Genomic DNA, 21,199 nt, shown 5'->3' on the forward strand with positions numbered 1-21,199 from the left:
TATATGCAGAGAGAAACAGAAGTGAGTAAATGAGAGAGAAGTCCGCCGGGTTTCCGGACTATAGCTCATTTCTGAGACCGGCTGCCCTTGGGTTTTATAAAACACCACTGTTTTTGTTTTGTTTTGTTTTGTTTTGCGGTACGCGGGCCTCTCACTGTCGTGGCCTCTCCCGTTGCAGAGCACAGGCTCCAGACGCGCAGGCTCAGCAGCCATGGCTCACGGGCCCAGCCGCTCCACAGCATGTGGGATCTTCCTGGACCAGGGCACGAACCCGTGTCCCCTGCATCGGCAGGCGGACTCTCAACCACTGCGCCACCAGGGAAGCCCATCATTGTATTTTTAAAGACACATTTTCTTCCTTAAGTTATCTTGAGTTGGTTTAAATTACTTTTCAACCAACAGAATCATAATCACTACATGGATTCCTCCAATTAAAAACTTTGATTCTTCTGATGATTCTGCTTCAGCTACTTTGCTCACTCACCCAGAGACCTGGGCACTGATTTTTCACAATGGAAAACCCCAAAGTCTTTTATCACTCTCCTAGATGATCCCACCTACCAAAAACTGAAATAACTATGGGTGCCCTTCTTCCAGTCCTGCCCCTGCCCTGTTCTGGATGCTGCCTAGTACTATAAGAAGAGAGAGAAGATAAAACAAGAAACCAGAATGGAAGATTTTCCAGAGCATGTTTGGTCTGGACAGTAAGTATATGGGATTTCTCTTTTTTAAAAATTTGTATTGGAGTATAGTTGATTTACAATGTTGTATTAGTTTCAGGTGTATGGCAAAGCGAATTATCCACTCCTTTTTAGATTCTTTTCCCATATAGGTCATTACAGAGTAATGAGAAGAGTTCCCTGTTCTATACAGTAGGTCCTTAATAGTTATCTATTTTATACATAGTAGTGTGTATATGTCCATCCCAATCTCCCAATTTACCCCTGTCCCCCTTTCCCCCCGGTAACGAACAGTTTGTTTTTTACATCTGTGACTCTATTTCTGTTTAGTCAATAAGTTCATTTGTACCATTTTTTTTGGATTCCACATATAAGTGATACATATGATATTTGTCTTTCTCTGTCTGACTTACTTCACTCAGTATGACAATCTCTAGGTCCATCCATGTTGCTGCAAATGGCATTATTTCATTCTTCTTTATGGCTGAGTAATATTCCATTGAGTATACAGGATTTCTGAGAAGGACATCTGCCTGAAAGTTTGAGTTCAAAGTCAACTGCTACTGAAGCCAACAAAAAAATTAATGTCTAATGAATGACCTTAGTCTTTTGCTAAAAGTTTCTCTCTTTACCCAGCCTCAACTATCTGGGCAATACTTCATAAAATATATTGCCCAGGAAAAGAAGGGGGTCTCCAAAATCTCCAACCAGAAAAAAATGATTTAAAAAATAGCAGTACATAACTGATATAAGAGCAAACCCTCCCCTATTACTTACCTGTCAAGGGGTTATAGGCCCTGTGGTGACAGATGAAGCAAATTGGAGATTAAGGCTTTGTTAGTGCTTGTTTTGTACTGCCCAAGGCAGAGAGATGTTTCTCGTGGGTGCTGGGATTTTGATAATTGGGGAGGTCCAGTACAGGATGGATTGGGAAAAACATCACACTCTTTCAAAGTGATTGAGAAATATTTCTCAAGACGGAAGGAAAGAAAAGGAACCAATATTCATAGATACCCTCTGTTGTGGTTGGCACTTTGCTAACTACTTTTATAATTGCCCACAGACCTAGAGTGTGTATTCATAGTAGATCCTGGGGAGCACAACCAAGATCTCTTCAAAGCCAGTGCAGCCCAGCTGGGAATATAGGCTACTGGAGGCTCACAGCTGTACCTCTTACTAGAAACTGCCCTAAGTTATAGGGAACTACATCACCCAACGTTATACACCATCCCAGGGGATGACATTTGGCCGATGATTGTTTGGATCAAGGGTTCAAAGGCTCAGCACCTCTCTCTCAATTTGGGACTCTGAAGGCTGTCCCAGCTCAAGTTCTCATCCGAGTTCCAGAGGCCTCAGTTGCTACCATACTGCAGGTCAGCTTACCCCTCTGCCCACTTTCTTAAAAGTGTATCTCCCCAGTAAACCTTTGCTTGCAACTTTCCATCTCAGAGTTTTCTTCCAAGGATCCAACCTAAATGGAGTACTATTATCTCCATTATCCAGATGACAAAGCTGAACTTCAGAGAGTTTTATTGACATGACTGTGGTCTTATAGCTAATGCTGGAACTCTGATTTGACCTGAGACTGTCTTATTCTAAAGTCATATTGTGGGCTTCCCTGGTGGCGCAGTGGTTGGGAATCCGCCTGCCAATGGAGGGGACACGGGTTCGAGCCCTGGTCCAGGAAGATCCCACGTGCCGTGGAGCAACTAAGCCCGTGTGCCACAACTACTGAGCCTGCGCTCTAGAGTCCGTGAGCCACAACTACTGAGCCCACGTGCCACAACTACTGAAGCCCATGCACCTAAAGCCCATGCTCCGCAACAAGAGAAGGCACTGCAATGAGGAGCCCGCGCGCCCACTCGCCGCGACTAGAGGAAGCCCGTGCGCAGCAACGAAGACCCAATGCAGCCAAAAATAAATAAATAAAATAAATAAAATAAATTCTACACATATATCGTTGTAATAATATTTTTTAAAAAATAATAAAGTCATATTGTTCCCAGATGGAATTTCCACCAATCATACATTTAATATCTTTTTCCATTTTTCAACTACTTTAGTGCCTGGAAGGGCATCCTAAAGATTTTACCTGAAAATTCTTACCATTGCAACGGTTTGCCTACCTCATTGCAATAGTTAATACAAATTTGGTTTGTGTATTTAATCTTAGTGTGTCTAGACAATGTGAACCTGGCTCTAACGGAATCCCATTTTAGGGGAATGGATAAAGCAGTCTGTCACTTTGAGGTCTTGCTTGAGAATTTGCCCACCACTACTGTAGCTGCCCCAGGCTTCTGTGTCATTTTGCTTAGTACACTATATGTTCTGCAGCTTTTCCAGCAAGACCAAAGCAAACCTCTGTGTTCTCAATTGCAGTAAGTTATCTCTGGGTACCTTAGGTAAAGTAAGAAGGAGCAGCTCCAAAGCCGAAGAGGGAGACATGTGAAGAGGAATGTCCAGCTTCAAATTCTGCCAGCCCAGCCCATCAAGGTTGTAGGCAATGGGGATCAGGACTAGTGGTGTCCGGGGAGCCATAGACACAATGAAAGTTGCATCTTCAGACTTTGAATTTCTAATGCAGCGACCAGCAGAGTGATTTATTAGACTGACCTCATGGATCTATATCAGCAAATCTCACCTTCACATTAGGATCAACAATCCCAGGAATTGCTTAATATTAGAGAAAAATACATACTTTTAATGGCAGCCTTTGTGAATCTCATACAACCAATGACAAAAAAAAAGTTAAGTTTTCTGTAATAGAAGATGGAAAGAGATTCTCTGGTCTTATCTCCATTTTAAAGTCTCTTGATTCTTTTGATTTATTTTTAAATTACAAAAACTAATATGGCAATAGCCAATTGTATAATAAAGCAGAAGAATATAAACTAATAAGTAAAAGTTCTCTTTTAATTCTTTTCCAAAGCCACTCCTCCAAGATATTACCACCAGTAAGTTTGAAGTATGGTCTTCCAGGCTTTTTTCCATGCTTTTTCAAACATGCATATGTATATTACATACAAAAGTGGACATATATACCTACACACACACACACACAGTTGTAACATAAATATGATTATGTTATACAAATTGTTCAGTATCTTCTGTTATTTAAAACAATGCAGTAGACTTTCTCACATAATTAATGTAGTCCAATATCACATAATTATTAACAAAAATAATAATACTGGTGAGAAGTATACTGTGAACAGATACTGTTTCAAGCACTTTCCATCTATTAACACATTTACCCTCATGTTTGGTTTATAGATGAGAAAACTGGGGACCCTAGAGATGTTATTAAACTTGCCTAAGGGCACACAGTCAGTGAGTGAAAGAGTTGGGATTTGAATCCAAGCAGTTTGCCTCCAGAACACTGTTCTTATCATTGAGTCAGGGACATCTCTCTAATCAATCACATCAGGGAATTGTGAGAAAATGCCCTGTGTGCTCCTAAGGCAGGGGAGCTACTCACTGCAAAGCCTATCATCAAAGCCTGAGATTCCTAGATGCCCATTTCATAGAACTGGAAGCCTGAATGGATACCAGTTTCCTCTCAGTAGAGTTGTCGTGCCACACATTGCAACAGGAAAGGTCCATGAGACTGAGTCTCAGAAATAAAAGCTGAGAAAAGATCCTAGCGCCTCCATTTATTGTAGTCTTTAAAGATAAGCACACACAAAATAATTGGATGTTACTTTGGATTTTATTATGATTTGGAGAAGAAATGGAGTATAAGAAATTTTTAAGATTGAAAACACAGTGGGCATTTAGCAAATGGTGGGTGGATGATGGATGGATGATGGATGGATGGATGGTTGTTTGGATGGATGCAAGAATGAAAAAATGGACACATGAAAGAAACAAAAAGCAGCTGAAGAAGCTGGCTTGGGTCCTAGAAATGAGCCTGAGTCTTAACCCTTGAAAGACTGCTTGTCCCTGGCCCATGTCCAGAATTGTTCCAGCAACCCTGATTTGGAAATTTGGTTTTGGTCCCACACAGGCTTCCTGACCACTGAGTCTCAAAGTCATTTTTCTTCCAGCCAGTTCCCTGTTCTATCTTTCTCTTCTTTCCTGCTAAACTTCTTTCTGGTTTTCTTCTATTTCTTCAATCCTCCTTTATTACTTTTGTTCAATTTTCTTGTTTTAATTTAAAGTGTAGTATTTACTCAATATAACCAGTGAAATAATGCAAAAGATATATAAATGAGTGTCTCTTAATGTTCCCTTTCTATTCCTGCCTTTCTGAGATAACCAACATCAACAGCCTGGTGTACATTTTTCCACCTCTACTCACACTCATAAAAACATACACAAACATATAATCACATGTAGAAAAGGTCATTGAGGTATTCAAGTTCCAAAAATAGAATCATATTATACACCTTGCTTTACAACTCTTTCTCCCTAAATATATATCACAAAGACCCCTCCAGGTCAGTAGACCTAGACATAACTTATTTTTGTTGTTGTTGTTAAACTTGTTTTTTTAATAAATTACTACACTGTAAAATTGACCTTTTGGGGAGTATACAGTTCTGTGAATTTTAGTACATCTATGCATTCATATAACCACTGCCACAGTAAGGATATACAACATTTCCATCACCTCGAAAAGTTCCCTCATACTCCTTAGCAGTCACATCCTCCTCCCACCCCTAATCCCTGGCAACCACTACTCTGTTTGCCAACATTACAGTTTATGGGAGGTCTTTACATATTAGGAATATTAATACTTTTTCTGTCACATGTGTTATAAAAAAAATTCCCCAGCCTATAGTTTGGTCTTTGATTTTGTTTTGTTCTTTTGCCATATGTTTGGTTTTGTTTTTAATGTAGTCAATGGGTCTATCTTTTTCTTTGTGGGTTCTGGGTTTACAGTCTTGTTTGATTGGAAAGTCATCTTCTACCCAAGTTTTCTTTTAATGTTTTAAACATTTTTCTCCCAATATTTATTTTCCTTAACATGTACAAACACCTTAAGAGCTAACTATTATCATTTCCATTCCTCTCTTACAGATGAGGGGCCTGGGGCTTGGAGGGATGATGTCACCTGCCCAAAGATGCCCATAAAGGAAGGTGCAAAGCAGTGATTTGGACCCCAGTGGTCCCACACAGAGGCCAGGGGCTTAAACTCCAAGCTTACCCCCTCCTTTATCATCTCCAAGTCAGAGGCCAAACTGTCCTTAGGGAGTGTTGTCCTTGATCTTCTACACAGACTGAGAAAAAAAAACTTTACAAATAAGTGACAAAGCAAAAGTGGTGGGAATAAGAGCCCACTGCTGCTCAGGGATGCACCCAGCATCTCTGATGTCAAAACCACAGCTTTGGAAGGTAACAGTGAGTATAGGAACTGTGCAAGGCCGGTGGGGAGAGAAAGGGTAGTTATTTGCTTTGGAGTTTGGGGAAACCATGTACACAGTGGAAACAGCACAAAGTTTAGAATCAGACAGACCTGGGAGAATGCCTCTTACTAGCCTGAGTGAGCCAGGTCAGGTTACTTAATCTTTCTGAGCTCTAGCTCTCTCACCTATAAAATGGCAATAATAGTATCTATCTCTCAGAGATGTTATGATCTTCAAAGAGACATCTGTCATGATGCCTGGCATATAGTAGGTGACTATAAAATGTACTTTTCCCTGCCCTCTAATGCAAACACTGAGCCAAGCCCAAGAGAGGGCAGCCAATCTTGCCAACTACAATTTTCACAAGGATAAGGAAGCAGAGTTGTGAATCCAAAAAGCACAGGGACCAGTAAACCAAATAGGCATACAGCCTTTAGGCATAATAGTACCTAATATTTACATAGTGCTTGCCATGTGCCCAGTACTTTGTCAACTCATTGAATCTTTGTGACAACCCTATAACCTAGGTACTATTATTATTCACACTTACAGTTAAAGAAACTGAGTCACAGAGAGGTTAGTTAACTTGCTCAAGATCATATAGTCAGTAAATGGAAGAGCTGGGATTTGAACACAGGGAGTCTAGTTCCAGCATCCATGCTCTAGCCAATGTGCCATGCTATGTACAGTATTCTATATTACATCATACTACACCACATCATACCACACCATACCATACTATACCATATGTCTATCCAAAAGCAATACCAGAGACTTGTGATTAGCTAAGGATGATAAATTGAGTGAATTGGGGAAAATGGACTAGCTGACGTATGAGCTGAGAATGAGAACTGGGTGTTGAGGTCTTCAGTAAACTCGAGCAAAGATTATTCTGTGGCCTGCTGTCCTGCTGAGAGTCTAAAGTGTGCCATTTCATTTCAAGCCATGTGAAAGACCACTCCTTCTGACAGCTTCCTGTGGAGTAGACCCAGCATCTGTCAGGGTGTTTTGTAAGCAAGCTGCAGAAATCAGCTCTAGCTAATTTAATAAAAAGGGAATTTAGTAGAAGGATTTATGGAGAAGCACAGAGGATTGAAGGAAAAACTGAATAACCAGAGAAAATGTGAATTGGAAGCACTCTGCACGTCAAGGTATCAAGAACTAGTGACTAATCTCTTCTGGACCCCACCATGACGACGAAAAGAGTCCAGAAATTTCCCATCCCCTGTTACTCTTCTCAAGGTTCCAGAAAGAGGGCATCTGATTGGACCAGCCTGGGGCTTGTGCCCACCTGTGGCCAGAGGAGGAAGTGGTATTAAGAAGCTGCTGCTGATAGTCTTGCTCACCTGAGTTTGCCTGTAATTTTCGTAGACAGTTGCCAGCCCAGTAACAGCATCTCATCGCAAGATCCTGAATCTCTCTTCTACTCTCAAACAACAGAGATAGAAGTTGGAAGATTCCACCACCCCCATCCCTAGCCTCCAGGGGGATGGCTCTGAGGCATGTCTCAAGCAGGATTGGTCCTCATCACCCAAAGTGGTAATCCACTCATTAGCATATCCTGTACTGGTTTTTGTCCCTTTCCTATTCTCATTTTCCCCTCTTTCTTAAAAAGTGCTTCTAAAATCACCTTCCAGGGACTTACCCAGTGGCGCAGTGGTTAAGAATCCGCCTGCCAATGCAGGGGACATGGGTTTGAGCCCTGGTTCGGGAAGATCCCACATGCCATGGAGCAACTAAGCCTGTGCACCACAACTACTGAGCCTGCGTTCTAGAGTCTATGAGCCACAACTACTGAAGCCCACGTGCCTAGAGCCTGTGCTCTGCCACAAGAGAAGCCACCGCAATGAGAAGCCCGTGCACCGCAATGAAGAGCAGCCCCTGCTCGCCGCAACTAGAGAAAGCCTGCACACAGCAACAAAGACCCAATGCAGACAAAAATAAAATAAATTTTAAAATAAAATAAAATCAAATCACCTTCCAAATAAACTACCTGCACTTGAGTCCTTTACCTAGGGTCTGTTTTGGCAGAAACCCAAATTAAGACAAATACCTCATTTGACAGTCCCATGATATGGTTTACAGTGCAGGGAGAGTAGTTTCCCCCCAAAAAAGCAGGGTGCTATCACCAAAAGAGAAAAGAAAACATGTTGGACAGAAAAACAAAAGATTCCCAGCTCAAGCAGGTAGATCTTAGCTTTCTCTATACAGAATCCCACTTTAGAACCATCACCCAAAGCTTTGTCTGCCCAACAAAGTCAATGTGAATCAATTCCTCTTCAAAATCCTCAAGGCCAGAGCCGAGATACTCAGACAAAGGAAAGTCCTACTCAGACACTTTAATGCACAACGAGAAGGCCCTGGAGACCTGTAAATCAGGTAGCATTACTGTTGTCATGGACAACAAGTGGGAATGTATCTGTCCATCTCATCCTCTGTGATGAGTAGGTATAAAATTGCTCCTTGTCACCATGCAGACCCTTAGATCATTCTGCAGCATGTCCTGGGTACTTAGTAGGCTGGTGATTTTTCAGCCTGATAGCCCTCACTGATGGCCATTCAAAGCACAGAATACACTTAAGAATTCATGACAATAAGAAAGAGGCCATAAAATCAGGACCCAAGGGAGCAAACTCTGAAATCCTTAGGAATTCAGCAGGAATCTGTCTTGGCTCCTGACTAATTAATTATTCAACACATAGAAGCTGAGGCTGCTAATGAGACTCCTGAAGAAGCCTCAGACCTATTCCAGAAAGTATTCAGAGTGCCCACTACTTACCTGGATCATATATGGCCTTTAGTGTGGAGAAATGTTAATGCCCCTTGCCCAAAAGAGCTCCATACAGACCTACAAACAAACAATTATGGCACCTGCAATATGCATTTATTCAATGAATATTTATTGAGTTATATTTATGTTATATTTATATTAATTTCTTGCTCACACATCTATGGGTAGTGGGCTTTGGCTGATCTAAGCTGAGTTGGGATTCAGGTGTGCTCAACTTGTCTCTCCTTTTTTCTGGGATGAGCTGGGCTCTTAGGGCATTTTTATCCTGTAGTAATGACAAGAATGCAAGAAGGCCAGTCCAAATACACAAGTACCTTCCAACCCTGTGCCTGTATCATGTCCACTAACATCCCAATGGTCAGAGTAACAAGGTCAAGAGACAGGAGAGTGCATCCCACCCACCATGAGGCCATGACAAATGGATGAATACTATTACAAGGGAGATGAAAAATAGAGGGCAGGACTTCCCTGGTGGTGAAGTGGTTAAGAATTCACCTGCCAAGGCAGGGAACAAGGGTTCAAGCCCTGGTCTGGGAAGACCCCACATGCCGCAGAGCAACTAAGCCCGTGCGCCGCAACTACTGAGCCTGTGCTCTAGAGACCGAGAGCCACAACTACTGAAGCCCGTATGCCACAACTATTGAAGCCTGCGCACCTAGAGCCCGTGCTCCACAACAAGAAAAGCCACCGCAGTGAGAAGCCTGTGCACTGCAACAAAGAGTAGCTCCCACTCACTGCAACTAGAGATAGCCCGCATGCAGCAACGAAGACCCAACGCAGCCAAAAATAATAAATAAAAAGAAAGAAAGAAAAATAGAGGGCCAATAATTCAATTCATTGCAGTCCGAATGACAAGAAACAGGCAGCCTTGTGAAGATCAAAGGCTTATCTTAAGCTCTGTATGGAACCATGCACAGATAACAGAAAGAGGGAACAGCTAGGATAAAGGCTAGAGAAACACACAAGATGGGCACCTAATCCAGTTTACAGAGGTCTATGTGGGCTTTCATATCTCATAAAGGTTTCTCCTACACTCCCCACCCTAATAAAGACCTACCCTCAAAGAGAATGAGACTGAGCTACAGATGTCCAACTGCTGGACAAAGGAATCCAAGGGCTGTTTCTTTTTCTTTATTCTTAGACCACTGCCATACCTTGGATGACATTGGTGGCCATCAAAGAACAATTTCAAGCAAGGAAGAAAACAGTTTCAAGCAAGTGGCTGGAGCAGAAACCGCGCCACAGGGAATCAAGATTGTAAGAACATGGTTCCTACCTAAAAAATGTGTAGATATTTACTCTGAAATTTACTAGAGATGAAAAATGAGAAAGAAAGAAGAGAGGGTAGAAGAATGTACCATTCCAACCTCAGGGCATTTGCACGTGCTTTTCCTTCTACCTGGAAGGTTTTTCCACCAGATCTCCCAGAGCTGACTCCTCCTTATCATTCAGATCTCAATTCAACTGTCACCTCCTCAGAAAGACTTACCCTGACATCTCTCTCCCCATCTAAAACATCCCTGTCCCATCCCACATCACTCTCTAGCACAGACTATTTTCTTCATTGCATTTATTCGTATCTGTATTTGTGTTTTTATTTTTGTTTGTTGACTTGCTTATTATCTGTCCTCCCTGATAGAGTAGGCTTAAGTACCTTTGTTCTGTCTTGTTCACTGTGCCCCCACTGCCTTCAATGGTGCCTGGGACTTGGAGGGGTTCAAAATAGTTGTTGAATAGATAAACTGACGAATTAATCAATGAATAACTTTGGAAATAGTGAAGAAGAGGAGAAAATGGCAATGATAAAAGAGAATAATATAGAAAAAAATGAGAATAGAAAAAAAAGAATGTGGAAAAATTGAGAAGAGCAAAGAAAGCAGGTAAGGAAAGAGGAAAAGAACTTCAGAAGGAAATTGCAGAGGGAACAAAAGAGTTAAAATCTGCAGCTGCTGCCCAGATGCTTAGTGTCTGAACAGGATGATCAAGGGGAATAGTGCTGAACAAGGGTCTTGCATCTCATCTGCATCCTTTTATCCATCAAAATCTGATCAGGGGGCTTCCCTGGTGGTGCTGTGGTTAAGAATCCACCTGTCAAAGCAGGGGACACAGTTTGAGCCTTGGTCTGGGAAGATCCCACATGCCGCGGAGCAATGAAGCCTGTGCGCCACAACTACTGAGCCTGCACTCTAGAGCCCACAAGCCACAACTCCTGAGCCTGCGTGCTGCAACTACTGAAGCCCACGTGCCTAGAGCTTGTGCTCCGCAACAAGAGAAGCCACCGCAAGGAGAAGCCCCTGCTTGCCCCAACTAGAGAAAGCCTGCGTGCAGCAACAAAGACCCAACACAGCCAAAAATAAATAAATAATTAATTAATTTTTAAAAAATCTGACCAGGAAGCATCAAGTTGGAAATTGCTACACATTTTGCATTCTTCCTCTGTGCTGAGAACTATTACAATAGCTCAGAACCAGCCCTACAGGAATACAAAGGTCAAAAGTCAATCTGGGGCCTCCCTGGTGGCGCAGTGGTTAAGAGTCCGCCTGCCGATGCAGGGGATACGGGTTCGTGCCCCGGTCTGGGAGGATCCCATATGCCGCGGAGCGGCTGGGCCCGTGAGCCATGGCCGCTGGGCCTGCGCATCCGGAGCCTGTGCTCCACAACGGGAGAGGCCACAACAGTGAGAGGCCCGCATACCGCAAAAAGAAAAAAAAAAAAAAAAAAGTCAATCTGTTTCTTGTAAATAAATAATAATAAATCACCATGTTTGAATACACTCAAGAACTCCACTGTGCTGCAGTGCCACTCTGGATTAGTCTCTTGGTGACAGCCCAGGAGCTTGAGGCCCAGAAGGTCCTGTTTGCCTAAATACCATCTCCCACATTAATTCTGGCAAATTACTGCCTCCTCTGCATTTATTCTTTTTCTCCTTCTGAGATTCCTACTAGAATTCTAATTCTTAACTTTCCTTTTGTTTTCCAAAGATGTATCCCTCCCAAATGCTTTCTGGGACAGTTAACTGGCTGAATCCTTCAGTTCACTAATTTGTTCTCTAGCTGTATTCATTCTGCTGCCTAATTTACCCATTGACAACGTATTTTCCATTTTTTACAATATATTTTTCATGTCCCAGATTCCAAATGGTTCTTCAAAACTTCTTATTCCCAGTTTATGTTCCTAAGATCTTTGCTTAATCCTATCAGGATATTGGTTTCCCTTATTTTTAAAAATTCTAATTCATTATTTCTGCTTCTTATGGCCTAGATTATGGAATTTGGTGTCTTGCTACATTTCCCTAGGAACTCCTATTCCTTTGGAACTATCAGATACATTGGCTGTGATGAATAAAGGGAGGGAGTAGATGGGGTTGGTGGCAAAATCCTTGATCCTATTCTGTACTTCTCCTGGTAAATTGGGTTGTGGGGAGGATCTTTCAGGTCAGAGAGCCTGATGTAACAATTCATTCACAGTCACTTCCTTTATTGGCCCTATCCCTCTCCTCTTCTGGGAATGGACCAGATTCTAGGCTGCAGACGACACTGCTCTCCATGGGCTGCCACCCTCTGTTGGGATTATCTAGAGGTCAGGCAGCTCACCAGCCATCCTTGCCATCAGCTTACCACCCCCACGGAACTCCAGCCCTGTCTTGTTATTATTCCACCTGCCTCAGGCTAGCACTGGGCTGAAGCACTGTTCCCCTGCCTGCAATAGCAAAGAGGGGGCTAACTCTGACATTCTCACCCTGCCTACCTGCCATCTGTGGCACCTGGACCTCTCTGTACCTTTTCATACCGACACTCTATCACTTTCATGCTCTCCAAATGATCCCATTGTTTCAGTTGCTTTCTAGGATCCATAAATCTCTCTCTTACTTCTGCAACATCTCCAGGATAAATTCAGGAAGGAGCCAGAAGTCTTTATCAATTCTCCATCTTGGCTAGTGTATTCTTCATTCATAGACTCTCACACACACACACACACACACACACACACACACACACACCCCATACTCAATAAAGCGTAATAGTTAGGACCTCATGTAAGCATATTTGCAGGACAAATTTTCTTGAAACACTGCAACAATGAATAGGCTTATCTTAAATTTTGATAGAAATTGTCCAAGTGCCTTCAAAACAGTGTACCAATTTGCACAGTCAATCTCAGTGCCAATTCCCCTGCAAAACTGATACATTGGTGTTACCAAACATTTCAATATTTGAAACAAAAATGTATAGAAAAAAATGACATTGTTCTTTCAATATGCTATACTTTAGTAATGAGGAAGATTGGGTGTTTTTCCATATGTATATCGTAGCATTTCTTATAACAGTTAGAAAGAGGGCTTGACATAAATATCATCTAAGTGATTTGTTAAATAATTTGTGGAATATTCAGCTTACAGAAAATATATAACAATGATGAATAAATATAAGGAAAACTACTTCAACTATAATTAAAGAAATATGAATTAAAACAATAAATATAACACCATTATTTTTTAACCTCATACCACTGGGAAAGATCTAAAAATTTAATAATTCCCATAGTTGGCAAAGTCCCAGTAATGCTTCTGCTAGCACTAATTCAAATAAAAGTGATGACCTCTGTCATATGTTTTTGCCCCAAATCTTGCCTCTCCTACTTTTTAATTCCCTAAGCTACTAAAAAGGTAGCATTAAAAATCCCTTTCTACCACCTATTTTCTTACTTTCTCTGAACTCGACACTCATAGTCCCTTAACTCTGGATGAGAAACAAGATAAAGGGAGAAAGAAATCAACCAGAATTCCACTAGCCAAAGTTTAGTCCTCCAAGCATTTGACATACAAGGGATCATCTAGTGTCAATTTGGTTCCCTTGAAAGCAGTAATAGCTGAGGACTTGAGTACTTATTTGGAATGTAACCCCTGGAAGCAACAGTAAGGGGGTGGTGAGAATGAGGCAGGAAAAGGGTAAACGTCACAATGGCGCAGTTCTGAGCTGGTTAATGCTGTGGGCAGTTGGGACTCAACCCCACTGGTGACCCTTTGAGGAACAGTACTGCACCTCAGGATTGTCCCTATGAAGGACAGGTGGCAGGGGTCTTTGTTCACTCTCTCCCATCCCCTATCCTTTGAGGGTTACCTCAGGGTTTGTTAACTTCCCTGCTCTTCCAGGCTGTCATGTGGCTTCAGAAAAATACACTGAGGTGTGAAGGAGGAGATAAGATACTAGCAGAATATTGCCAGCATCCACGGGAATGGTCCTCCGGCACCAACACTGAAATTAGAGGTGAGCCAAGCACATGGAGCAGATGCACAAAATACATCCACCCAGTCTTTACACTGGCCCTCTTGTCTTGTGGCTATGATTAAGGAGAAGCCCATGCTCCTCTAGTTCTTAATAAGACCTTTCCTTTTCCAACACAGCTATTCCTAAGGTAGCTGAGAAGAACTTGGCTCAAGAAAAATACAAGCATCTCCAACCAAGACAAGAATCTTTGCTTGTTTCAGTTCCTAGAAAAGTCTTCTTGACCCCGTAGGATAAATCTCTTCTCTCCCTAACCCCAGGCCCCGAGTCTGAGGGCCCCAGCTAAAGTTCTGCTGAAACTACAAATATATGACCCAAATCTGTCAAAACCACCTGTGTCCACAAAATAAGGTACTGGAACTCAGGTTAAAGGCCCCTGATGTTCATCCATACTAACTAAAGTCTTCCAGTTGCTAAAACCTTCTGCCTCCAAGAGCTGACCTTGGCCTTTGGGGCCCCTTCAATAGCATCTGTTACCACATTGCTCTTTTTCCTCAAGTGCTAGTCCTTGTGTGGAAATTTTTTTCATTTCTTTTTATGCTTTCTTATTTTTTTCCCCCTTGTGTGGAATTTTTAAGACTTACCAGCCAACTCTCTATATGTTGAAAATTCAGGGACATCAGTCATGCCCTTTCCTCCCTATATGGATCCTAACCAATTTCAGGAAAAGATGCAAAGACCCAGAAGAGGATCAAGAGAAGAATGAGTTTTTAACTTAGCTGAGCTGGAGAGCATTACATGGCTCTGCTTACAAATCTGCGCTTTGAGACCCGTATGATCCAGATTTACCCACCTAGTTACAGGCTGAGAAGTTGGAACAAACACAGGAGAGGCTGCCTGATCTTCAAAAGGAGAAAGACATTCAATAAAAACAAGTAAATAAATTTTGAAAAAGAATATGAAGAAAAGCAAGTGTTAGAAAAAAATGAGATATTGCCCTCAAGATACTTTGCTTCTCTACCTTTCTCACTTGAAAAACTGAGAAACGTGTGTTTTAGTGACTGCTAGGACAATCCAGCAGCTACAGTGAAGACTAAATATCACTCCTCTGAAATGTCAAATGTTTAAATATGTTTAATAATAAAATTCCAATGTTATTAAACAAAAAAAATAAAAGAAAGAGAAAGACATGCCAACACCTTGTTGTACCTGGGAGAAGGCAGGTCCAAAAGAGGAAGGAGGAGAGATAGAAAGAAGCAGGGAGAGACATAGAGAAGGAGAAAGAGAGGGGGGGAGAGAAGGAAGGAGGAAAACCACGGACAGAGAGAAGGAAGGATGGAAGCATGCCCACTGGTACACCGAACAAGGAGGTAAGCCAAGTCTTGCCCAAGTGCATAAGCTTCCTCCCCACACTTATTAAAAAGCAGAAGAGTTAACAGAACTACCTTCCTCACTGGGCCAAAGTGGAGAGTAGAGAAAATAGGACTGGCTGCTAATTTCTTTTAGACCTTGAACTTATACTAGTAGGGAGGTCTGCTTCAGATGCTAAAGAGTATTACCAACATTAATTGGAGGTTTCACACAAAGAGAAGATACGTGGAGTTTTGAAATACCAATAATCCCAGGTGTGAGGTCCCCAGTAATCTTTCTCCCACTGCACTCCTGCATTCATGGGAAATGACGCATGTTCCCTTTTGGAAAAACGTAAGCCTACCTGGACATCTCCAGGCATCTCTACCCACCCACCCCAACTCCGAGCACCAAAGGCTGACTCTGAGAAATCATTATTTATTGCACAACCATCATGGGGGAGATTTGTCACAGCTGCTGAAACACTTGCATTCTCTGCACATCTTCACTCCTTTGGGAACCCTGACCACAAAATGAGTTGATTTTAACTGTGTCTTGCAGGGAGTGCACCTATTTTTAGCAATTATCTTTGGAGTCACTGAAATAAAAGCTTCTGAAAATTAATGATTCTCACCAAGGTGTTGGCTTCTTTATATGCAGAGCTCAACTGCACAAGATTAAAGAAAAACCAGGCAGATGGTATTAAGCTAAGGGTGGTTTTTCCGAGAAGAGAATACAGAGAGGGAGATGGTAGAGGATAAAGAAAAGAGCTATGGATGCAGAGTTAGGAAATCAGTCAAACCCTGTATGACCATAAGTAATTCACTCCCCTTCTCTGACTCTCAGTTGTCTTTTTTTTTAATGGAGAAATTAAATGTGAAGGAACAAAAATGAGTCTCCTTAAAAGGTGACCTCCAAATTCCTCTGAGAAGGGAACTGATCTATCTTTTCATAAGAACATATTTCAGTAGGTAGCTTGGCTTATAAAATGAGACATTCTAAACAAAACCAGGTTCATCTGGGGTAAGTAAAAAAGAGATAACTAAATTTTTTAATAAGAAATGAACAGGAATTTAGCATCAAGTAAGCTAATGGGAAGAAGGGAGAAATTCAAAGGAGAGAGGAAGGGATTTCAAGTAGGGTAGGGAACGGATGTTAGAAAATAAGAGATGACCAATAAAATGTGAGTGGAGGTGATGTTTGTCATTTTCACAATGAAGCAGTGAAAAGCACATGCACAATTCTCTTTCACCCTCAGCACTGAGAAGACTTCCTGTTCCCTTTAGAACCTACCAGAAGGCAGAGCACAATTAGCTTGGGCCCCTGAGAGACCGCATGGAGCTGAGCCCTGCATGGCAACGATACAACGGCAAGCCACGGTAAGATGTAGAGGTTGGTTGTTTACAACAGTGTAACCTAGTTTCTTCTGGTTCTCCTTTCCTGCTTCTAGCATAAGTCCCCCTAAGAACTTCTAGGAAAAAATGGGTTTTCTTCCATATATGGGGTTGAAATTGGTGCCAGTCCCATTCTACACTCTTCACTGCTCTACTCTGTGTTTAGGAAGTAATGACTTCTGCAGATTGAATCCCCAGGTATCCCTTACCTGTTGGATAGAAGCAGCCAGTGGGAGGTGACAGCAAGAGCTCAGAGAGTGAGAGGAGACAGAGCAGGGGGGATATTTACACCTGGCCCCCTGCTAGGCTCTGGTTCAGCCCACCTACCACCACTACGCCTGGCCGGCTGGCCCCATCCCACATGTAGGGCTTTCAGGTTCCAGTAACACTGCTTCTCCCTTCATCCCTCCCCCACAGTGGTAATGGCTCCCCACTGTTGCTATTCCTGTGTGTTTCACCAACTCTTGTTGGCTCCTTCATCCTGCCCACACCTCTATAAAGAGAGGCTGTCATTCCTCTCCCCAGGGAACTCTGACATTTACAAGGCCAACACCAATTTTATTTACATTTCAGAGGAAGAGGTAAACCCAGTGTGCTGAAGGTTGTAGGAACACCCAGGCAGTTGACATCTGGCATACAAATAATGACTTCAAAAAATTGTAAGAAAGTGACTAGAACGTAGGAAGCATGCTACACATATGGATCTGCATCAAAGAAATAAAGCTTTGGTTTCAATGAGGCATCCTGGCACTTCACACCTGCCCATTGTACACTTACCTTGAAAGGGCTGACGGTCCTCAGCTGACTTAGGCTATAAATCGAGGAAACTGTCAGTACATCTTGAAACAAATCTCTTGTGGATCTTGTCCTAGCTCTAACAGAGGCTCCTCAGGATGGGGTTGCAGGGAACTTGAGATGACTAAAGTCCTGGGGATGTTCTTTTTACTTCCCCTATAAGGTCTCCTAAATGGAGAGGGCAGATGTCCATAAGGACCCCTCCCTTCCCTGCCCCCTGCACAAGCCTCACACTGCCCCACAGAGAATGTGAAAATCTGAGAGCTTTTTTTTTTTTTGGATAACTTATTATTTTCCTAGATATCTCTTTTCTTAATTTTATTGGAATATAGTTGATTTACAATGTTGTGTTAGTTTCAGGTGTACAGTAAAGTGATTCAGTTATATATATATACACATATTCATTCTTTTTCAGATTCTTTTCTCATATAGAGAAAAGAATATTATCACAGAATATCACAGAGTATTAGGTAGAGTTTCCTGGGCTGTACTGAGAGCTTTCTTTTCTTTCCTCACTCAGACACTGAGGCACCTACATTACGAGCGGGAAACATCGAATAGGAGTGGAAAAGCCAAAACACTGTGATTTGATATAAGCATAAATTAGATTCCAAATCTTGTTTGATAAGGTAAGAGCAGACTTGAGGACCTAATCATTGTCAGTTTAACACAAGAACGGATGCCAAATATTAACAGTTACTCAAAAATCGGTCCACAGGAAAATGGGAAACTGATGCTAATGGTAAGAGTGAGGTATGTCGGTACATGAAGCAACTCCAGAGCTCACCATTCAAACAGAATAAGATGTGAATGATGCCCCCTGGAGGTGTGCAGTGCAGGGCACTCATTCATCCAGAGTCTAGAAGACAACTCAGCAAAGATGAATCCTTGCAGTTCTTGGAAAACCCTGGTGGCTACCCCCATTCTTTCACAGACATTCCCCTGTTTGTTTTAAAGGCATGGTCCTCTGAGCCAGCTTGTGATAGGCTGGGTTCTCCTTCTGTGAAGTGGGGAAATCTAACAGGAGTTGCCATACCTTCAGATGGGCCATCAGGCTAGGACTGTTTAGCAGAGTTAACTCAATCCTGCTGCTCCTGATGTGGCCAGACAGAGGGAAAGAGTGGAAAGTATTATCCTTGCTGACATAAGTGACTTTCTGATGGAATTTACAAATACACAATCTAATGTTTGGAACAACCCAGAACTCTCTTTGAACCCAGGACTCAGATTATTAACTAGCTACTGAGCATCAAGAGATAGAATAACATAAAGAGACAGAATAACATAATGTCTAAATAACACAATAATGTCTAAGACCCAAGTGCTTGGGTGTCAATCACCAGTCTGTCACTTACTAGCTGGGTGATCACTTCACTTGGATGAATCCCTTCACTACCATGCTTCAGTCTCCCATGACTATAAAGTAGGGAGAATATGAGTACCTCCTTAAGATTGTTGTATATGTTAAATGAGTTAGTACGTTTGGTGCCTAAAATAATGCATAGCACATAGTAAGAACCACCTAAGTGTTTGTTATCTTATCTCTGCATGGCCCACAGGCAACACAAACTCAAGTGTTCAAAATGGAAATCATCATTTCCTTTCCCTTCAAAACACATAAAGTTTCTTCTAGACATACTGAGTTACTGATCTTATAAATAATTTCACTATTTCTCCCAGGACCAAAATTCAACCTCTTAAGACTTCTCTGCCTTCTCCTCCTACCTCCCCACAACTGCTAACCAAATACAGCTAATTCTGTCTTTGATGCATCTTATAGCTGTTCCTCTCTCTCTGTAGCCTTCTACCATAGCCTCAGTTCAGACCTCGGACTGGACCACTGAAATGACTTCACAATTCATTTCCCTGTTTTCAGTTTCATCCTGAATCCTCATCCCCATCCCAAACCAATCCTTCACACCACCTCCGAAATCATCTCCCTGAAGCGCAGATCTGAGTGTGTGCGTTAGGCAGGTTAGTCTAGGCTATACTACCAAACCTAAGGGGCTTAACACAGTGAAGGTTTATTTCTCATTTACATAACAATCCAATGTAAGTTGTAGGGATCTTTTCAGGGACCCAGCCTGTTTCCATATTTTTAGCGATGCCATCTGCAGCTCATGGCCTGGTGGACAGCAGCACAGCCTAGACCAGTAGTTCTCAAATTTTGACCTCAGGATCCCTTTACAGTCTTAGAGAAATCTGTTTGTGTGTATTACAAGTAGCAAATTTTACCACATTAGAAATTACAGTAGAATTTTTTAAAAATTTTAATCTATTTGTTCACTTAAAAATAACTAATTCATTACATGGTAATATAATAAAATATCTTTATGAAGAATAAAATAATAAAACAAATAAATATATAGAATAGTTTGTTCCAAAACAAAACATTTAGCAAGGAGAGTGGTGTTGTTTTGCATATTTTTTGCAAATCTTTTTAACATATGACTTAATAGAAAAGAGCTGGATTCTCTTACCTGCTTTTGCATTCAGTCTTCTGTGATATGTTGTTTTGGTTGAAGTAATGAGGAAAATCCAGCCTCACACAGATCCGTAACTGAAAAGAGAATAGTATTGTAACAATGTTTTCAGATAATTATGGATATTCTTCTTTGAAACAATCCCCAAACTTGACAAACGCTTATTTTCTTAAGGGTTATTTGCAATACAGACTACGAAATCCTATCAATGAACTTTTCATATTCTGCTACATTAAAATACATTGGTAAATCATATAGTTTGATGGGTCTTTTACTTGCATGATTTTGCAATATCATGCATTGGTCATTTGGAAATTATTGGTTCACTGAGCTATGCAGAACTTCCAAAAGGTGAATTTCATTGTGCAACATTTTTAAAATTGCATCAGTTAATATCACCCATTTCATCAGAAATGTCTTTAAGAATTGGGAAGCTGTTGAGCTCATGGTGGGTGACACATACACGTTTTTTGAAACTCTAATTTTCTCCTGGAGGATGAACTTGAGCATCTGCAATACTGTCAGTTGCCTTCCTTAAAGTTATAGACTCACTTCATTCATTCTCAGGAAATACCCATATCTGAATAACCATCATTTATCTGTCATTGTTCTTTCAAGTAAAAATGGTGTTACATTTAAAAAGCAGCTAGATCATTTTTTTAAACTGTATTTTCCAAATCAAAAATATGTAACTCGATAAGAACCTTCATCTGGGGGGAAAAACACATGCCTAAGAACAGCCCAAGAAAATCTCGTAACAGGAGAACAATGATAGAGGACCACACATCACAACAGATTGTGAAACGGCAAGACTAAAACAGTAAGACACTAGCCCAGGAGTAGGCCAATGGATTAAAAGAACACACTTTGAGTGCCCAGAAATGGACAGATCAGAATTCAGTGTATGGTAAAAATGGAACTTCTCATTGATGAAGGCAAGAGGGGGTTATTCAATAAAAGCTGTTTTGTACAATTTTCTATTCATTCAGGAAAAAATTAAGTTAAATTCCAACCTTAAACCAGACAGAAAAATCAATTGAAACAGTATTAGAATCTAAATAGAAAAAATAAACATTAAATGTACCATAACACATTTACTTATTACAACAGCTCTACAAGATAGCTATTTGATC

This window comes from Mesoplodon densirostris, chromosome 16, assembly GCF_025265405.1.
Source record: "Mesoplodon densirostris isolate mMesDen1 chromosome 16, mMesDen1 primary haplotype, whole genome shotgun sequence".
Lineage (NCBI taxonomy): Eukaryota > Metazoa > Chordata > Mammalia > Artiodactyla > Ziphiidae > Mesoplodon > Mesoplodon densirostris.